Source organism: Tasmannia lanceolata, unplaced genomic scaffold, assembly GCF_043159265.1.
Source record: "Tasmannia lanceolata isolate RefF3 unplaced genomic scaffold, GAP_Taslan_0.1 ptg000037l, whole genome shotgun sequence".
Taxonomy (NCBI): Eukaryota; Viridiplantae; Streptophyta; class Magnoliopsida; order Canellales; family Winteraceae; genus Tasmannia; species Tasmannia lanceolata.
This window is the reverse complement of record NW_027518714.1, coordinates 52,510,742-52,517,989: the sequence shown is the minus strand read 5'-3', so window position 1 is coordinate 52,517,989 and position 7,248 is coordinate 52,510,742. Positions and strand designations below refer to the sequence as shown.

The window sequence follows — 7,248 nt, the reverse complement described above, 5'->3', positions numbered from 1 at the left end:
CGTGGGGCCCATCTTAGAAGAAAACAAAGTATCAAATTCATTACCACCGTCCTTGCAATTTATAGTATTTTTCCTTCTTGGTTAACTCCACCTGGGCAACAATTCATGCCATGCACATATATATATATATATATATATATATATAGTGGGCCCCCATCAAGCTATAAAAAACAAGTTTCTATACGAACAAAAGTCCTTGTTGTCACCTTCCCATGAATATGCATGTATGCCATTTTATAATCATCCGATCCATGCACAACCCATTTAATAACAGCCCTTGAATTTTGTTCATCCAAACAACCCATTATAGATGATCCTAACCATTGATTTTGTTAATCCGAACCCCCCATTTAGCAGCTCATCACATGGATGATCGAAACGGTGCAAACTGTGTTGGTTTAGGGGGAGAGAGACAGAGACGAAATAGGGGAAAATAGGGGATTGCCAATATGGAGGAGAGAGAGAGTACGCGGTGGGCACCTTAGTGTCATCCAAACCATCCAATTTATTTGCAAACACATATGTTGGTGGCTTCTAAAAAAAACACGCCCAAATGGGTTCCATGTATGAGCATATGCACGCCCACTTCTTGAGTGATCAAAACCGTCCATTTGTTGGATCAACCTGCGAATTAGTTGTGCCCCCAAGAATCATTTTCGTGGGCTAATCCAAGCCATTCATAGATGATCTAAACCTCTTCCGTTTGAATGATCTAAGCGGTTCATAATGACCACCCTCCTTTGTATTGACTTTCCAAAAAATAATTCGATTGTTGTTGATATCTACACCCCTTCCAATTCCCACACAAGATTTGATTTGAGATCCCACCACACAATTTCCATCTAATAGTGTGAAAATCCAGAAATATCCTTGAAACACCAAAAACAAGAAAATACCTTAGTAGCACCGCTTTAAATGACAAAATATGGATGCTTTTCCTACCTAGAATTCACACATAAATGTGCTCATCAAACTTCTCCAAAAGCGCGCTTAAGCTGTTGGAGAAAGGCATTATTTTTCTTTTATACTTTAACACTCCTGCTTCCAATAAGGTCTCTGCAAATTAAATTGCAGGTGTAGTTTGAATCGTATAAGAGAATAAGCCATCTGTCATGAAGGGCGAACTCCAGATTTATGAATTTAATTGCCATGCCTTGGTTAAGTGACTGAATTTGCCCTAGATTGAAGCCAAACTTCCAATGAATGAAGCTATGTATAAAAGAAAACTCAATTGAAACATTAGATTACCGAACAACTTTACCTTGAGTAACATAATTTTATGGAATGTGGCTCAAACCATACGAATTTTTGACAAATTTCAAGGTTGTGATAATCGATTGGTAGGTGGATATCAATATGGTAAATACATTTAAAATATGACATGTCCTATTTGATGAGCTATGATTTGGTGTAGTTACTGACAATAATCCATTGTATCATTGGCTCTTTGATCAACATGTTAAAAGATTAAGTTTTGTTGATTACCTTCATAGTAGACTGAGGGTGATTGGAGTCAAAAGTGCTTACAAATGAGAAGAATATGAGAAGCTTGACTTGTGTTGACCGATGTGACATTGGCGTCATCTAGACACTTCATCCACCCTGTAGATGCAATCACATAAAATCTACTCTGATCAAACGGTCCTTGTTAGGCCTAAAATTGGTAACAGATACGGCAGTGATGTAAGAGCTGATCTGGCGAGCCCAAGGAGCTGAGCTGAGAGAACTGAGTCTTGCACAAGGGCGCACGAGGTCAGAAGACCAACCCGGAGTCGTTGCTCCGGACGGGCCCTTCGACACTCAAGTCAGTATGAGCAGAGGTGCAGAGCCAAACTTTAAGAGTGGTGGTTCAGAAGTTATTATCCCTTGCTTTGAGCCTTGAGAGGCCTTTTATAGAGGGAGACCTGGGGTGATTGGATTACCTACCCCAGGACAGGTGTCGGCCCTTTTGTGGATTTAGGTTCACCCAATCTTAGGCAATTACCGAATTACCCCTTGGCAGCTGTTAGATTTGTGGTGGGCCCTTCTGGGGCCACGTGTCGACAGCTCATTAATCGCTATTCTTCGTACCCCATCAGTTGCCCCCCAGTTCTCCATGTCATTGTAATGATTTGGGGAAGTGTGAGGAGTTATATTCTTAAAGGGTAGGACGAGCCGGTGTTCGGGGTTCCTCTTTGGGATCCATATAAATATGATGTCTTATTTTCTTGGAATCTGTATAAATACGACATTTCATTCTCTGTGAGTCCATTCTAAAATGATCTATCTCTTATTTCCCTTTGGCCTGTATAATTACAGTGCCTCATTTCTATTGGGACTGTTTGAAAGCGGTATCCATTCGAAAATTCACTCTCATGGCCACAGTCTATTTGCGGACCCTTTTACCAAACCCCTTAGTCAAAAGGTATTTGACCGGCATGTTGAGGGTATGGGTCTAAGATATATTCATAACTGGCTTTGAGGGCAAGTGGGAGACTGTTAGAGTAGGTACCTTCCGAGGCAGAGCCTACCGAGTGGTGTCGCTCGGTGCGCCTGGATTCTGGTCTTATTATTGAGGAGGCGAGGGTTGCAATCATCCTATGAAAATGATTTTTGGGCCGCAATCTATTTACGTTGTGGCTCATCAAATGGACGGTTTGGATATCTATGGTGTGGTCTATAAAGTACTTTTAAATTGTAGCCTATCAAATGGATGGTTTGGATCATCCTATTGCGTAGCCCATACATTACTTTTTGAAAAATAATGGACTAAACGAGCGCACACCATATAAAATCTCATCACTCATCAGAGAGATGTTGCCTTTATTTTGGGGAGGGAGATTTTCAAAGGATTTAATGTTCAGGGTCTTCGGTTTGGGTTTTGAGGTGCCGGGAATGAGTTTCGGGTCTCCGGAATGAATTTCAAGCTTTGGAAACGCATAGTATTAAAATATTTTTCAATTTCGCCCTTAATCCAGGATTTATAGGATCTATATTATATTTCGGTGATAAAATAAATTGGTAAGGCAACATGTACCTTTGTAGAAATTACCACGAAGAAGATTTGCGCAGATATGGAGTTGAGTTGAGTGAAGTTAATGAAGATCCTATCTGTTACCAGAACGTTGTTGTCGCAACGATTCCTTCCTCATTTGCAGAGGCTTCGAGGCCCAAATATTAGTACTGTCCTCTTCCATAAGATGTCCCCCAACCGTTGAGCTTTGGAGAGGACGTCCTTGACATGGACGACCTTCCTTCGTATGAACTACAACTTGGGATTTATGGGAATCCCTTAAAAGTTGTGTCATAAGAAGGTCGGTTGGGTTTCTGGAGCAAGAGAATCTCATTTGCACTCTGTAAAAAGGATATTCAAATACTTGAGAGGGACTCCTAATCTAGGTCTATGATATGGAAAGTCAAACTCTTTTGACCTAATAGGATACTCCGATGCTAACTTTGCCGGATGTAGAATTGATTCCCTAAATTCTAGGGCGAAGAATCCCTTGTTGAGTATCACTATTAGTCTCGAGGGTTTGCTCTAGGATATAGCTCTATCCGAATGTGACTCTAAAAATAGAATCACTATAAAATAGACTAAGACCCTAGAACTAACCAGATCTCGACTCAAGACTTTGTTAGTATTCCTAAGGACCGACCGTAGTCATTGGAAGATGGACTACGTCCTAATCTAGACACAAACGGGTAGGATATCCTAAACTAGGTGCACACGATCACAGAAATGCACAATCGTATCCGAAAGAACCATGCCCTTCTTGGCCAATAAGTCCGCCACTGAGTTTGCAGACCGGTGCGTAGTCATGAATACACCACGCCCTCTAGGAAGAAAAGGAGGCAAATATATCTCTTCCATTTGGTGGGTTCCCCCTATCATAAATACACCCTGTAGTTGTATTCCCCACTTTCTTATTTGGAACAGTCCCTCCTCTAATGTAAAAGAGTAGGAAATGGGGGAGACTATATCACTTCTCTAATAATACAAGAGAAATAACAAATTCACCCCTTTCTCTGCCCCTCCCACACCCCTCTTTCTCTAGTAATCCAATCAAAGATACTAACAGTGGGCCAGAGTAGTAAAAAGAAGGTGAGGAAATATCAGCTCCCTAAATCAAGTGTCTATAGACGTTGGGACTTTTGTCTCTTAAAAGAACAAAAAGGTGGGTCACATAAATACAACTAGGTGAAAAGCATCAGAATAGATGAGTGGACATCAAATGGTACATGTTAGGTTCAATAGAACATATATGGGACGGTGCCATAAAAATCTCCAAACCACATAAAAATCTAGCCGTTGGCTGTTCGATCTCTGAATTTATAGCCGTTATAATAAATTATTCATTTACCATTTTATCCCAGTACAATTTCTCCACTAACTATATGAATATGAAGAGAAATGATATTTCAATTTTAACGAAAAATGAAATAGCCCCAAATCACTATATAAAAATGGTAATTTTCATTGTAAATCTTCGAATTAGGAGCTGGAAGAAAATGGGTCATGGAGAAAATTTACTAGGAGAAATGCTATTTTCTCCATGACCCATGAAAAATAAAAACTGATTAAACAGATATATCGCCCAAAATCCAAAAAATAAATAAAAGTACAGAAAGAAAAGGTCATCATCATCTCCTTCTTCCCAGTATCATCGTTAGTTGGTTGAGCTTGGGTACTTGCAAGATCCATAACCTACAATGCAGAAAATTAAAATTTAGAAAAAAATAAAATAAAAATTGAATAATTACTTAACAAAATAGACCATAAACAAAAATAAAAAAGTTAATGAAATGATATTTCCACCCCCTTTTGGTTGTCTTTCCCCCAATGAAGTTATATTCAGAAAAAGACAATGTTCTAAAAAGCGCTGGGCGGAGCTGGGCGGCTGACTGACCTCCCAGCGCCCGCCTAAGCGTTTTTCAGGCATTTTTTTTTTTTTAGATATTAATATATTTTCATAATATCGTGCATTTTTTTTATATAAAATACAAATACTTGAATGCATAACAATCAAAACCATTTTATGCATAAGCACTAAACATTAAATAATAACAAAAAGTAAAAAACGGCCAAGTCCTGGACGGCCGCCTCATCACCCGGGCGGCCTCCAAACCATTTTATGTATAAACACTAAACATTAAATAATAACAAAAAGTCAGGCGGCCACCCGAACAGAGGGAAAAGACAAACAAAAGAGGTGGGAACCCAGCCATTAATTAGCCCTGTTTGGATTGCAAGAATTTTTTGGAAATGTTAGGAAAAATATTTCTAAAAGTTCCTACATTTTTACATTAAAAAAAAAAAAAGATGACCTGAAGCAATCCTATTCAATTTTTAGTGAAGGCGCCCTTTTACCACTTTTTTGCAAGGGTGCCTGTGAGTCTAGCATTCCTCTTATGATAATCTCTCTTTCATTTAGGCTATGTTCACTTCTTTTCCCTGCTGCTGTTTTTCCTGAAAAACAACCCTTTTTTTTTCCCTGACAAGACAGAATTTCTGTGTTCACTTCTTTTCCAGAGAAAAATATTATCAGATGTGGAATTTCTTATTTAAAAGCTGAAAATGACGTGGAAATTGACTTTTCTCCTTTTACTCGAGATTTGGTTTCCGATTAAATATATCGGAAAGAGGCTTTCCAAGGAAAATAAAATATTTTCCTTGACAATTTCCCCGGATTCCTTTTCCTTCTGCCACGTCACCTGGAAAGGAAAGGAAAATGAAATCCTTTCCTTTCCTTTCCAGGGAAAAGAAGTGAACAAAGCCTTGTTTTCCGGGGAAAGGAAAAGAAAATGTTTCCAGGGAATCTGACGTGGCATTAGGAAAAGAAATCCAGGGAATCTGTGCAAGAGAAGATTTCCCTGGACTGTTCACTTGCGCAGGAAAAGGAAACTGCTTGCCCTTTCTTTTGCACTAGTTTTTCAGGGAAACGAAATCCGTGTGTTTTTGGTCGGAAATGAAATCCAAAAGGGTGGGAAAATGGGCTTTTCCATATCATTTTTTGCTTTTTTGCAAATAATCCACATGTGTAATTCTATTTTCCTTGGAAAGCAAGTGAATACCAGAATTCTGTCTTGTCAAGGTCTTGTCGAGGAAAAAGAGGCTATTTTCCAAGAATTTGCTTACTAGGGAACGCAAGTGAACAGAGCCTTAGGGAAATGATATATCCGCCGCCCCTTTTGATCACCAGGAACACCCCCTGTAAGTGCATCATTGTCTAAAGTGGGGCTGTAGTACTCTTGTCAGAAGAACTCAATGCCCCTAACTGCCACAAACACTGACAGGGTGTTCCTGGTGATCAAAGGGGCGGATATATCACTTCCCTTAATTTAACTCTAAACTATATAATCATATCATTTCCTTCTAAATCAAAGATTTTATATGGTGTAAGACTGTAAGCCCTTATAGCCCTGTGTTTTTTAAGAAGTACTGTAATAGGATGATCCAAACCGTCCATGTGACTGAAAACAACGTAAATAGGTTGTGCAACATTAGAAAATCTCAGGAAAACATAATGTAAAAAGGGTGCAACATTAGAGTGCCAGTAACTCCAGAACCATGACCCCAAAGGAGAAGACATGTTCTTTTAGTGAATTTGAGGGTAAAAAAACATTCTTGATCTAATTACCTTTACTTCGTAGTTAAGATCAAGAAGAGTATCGTCGGCTTGATGAATAATCTTAGCATGACAATCCTCATGTAAATATACCAGTCCTTTTGCATAACCCACAGCAACTTCTACACTTTTGGAGAACCCACGGCAACTTTTACTCGAGAATTTGTTTATGAGTTTATTCCATGCAAATGGAACTTGAGTGAGTTGTTAGGAATAAACACATAAACAAGAATCCTCCTTTTTCTCGGCGAAGCAGTATCCAACCAATGAAACAAGATGTTTGTGACGTTTTTTTAGGCGAAGCAGTATCCAACCAATGAAACAAGATGTTTGTGACGTAACTGGCTGATAATCCCAACCTCTGTTTTAAAATCACAATTGTCTTGTTCGATGTCTGCTTTCAGCTGTTTGATTGCCACTTGAAAACCATTTTCCAACATTCCTCTATGGACAAACCCAAAACCTTCTTGCCCAAGCAGGTTGGCATCTGAGAACCCATCCATCGCCTTTTCCAATTCCTCATAGCTGAACAAAGTGGGCCTTGGAAAATTCAAGGCAATACCAAATGTTGATGGCTTTGGAAAATTCCTCTAAGCACAGCCATCAACATCTGGTATTTGATTGAATTTCCCAAGGCACACTT

At 39.2% G+C, this 7,248-nt stretch overlaps 1 long non-coding RNA gene across 1 annotated transcript; it reads right to left on the bottom strand.

Annotated features, from left to right (window-relative positions):
* Nucleotides 1-4,430: 4,430 nt before the first annotated feature.
* LOC143862612 (uncharacterized) lies at nt 4,431-6,384 on the bottom strand. Its single transcript, XR_013240383.1, has 2 exons — nt 6,052-6,384; nt 4,431-4,684 (listed from the first exon to the last, which is right to left on the bottom strand). It is a non-coding gene; the product is annotated as an uncharacterized LOC143862612 (long non-coding RNA).
* Nucleotides 6,385-7,248: the final 864 nt, after the last annotated feature.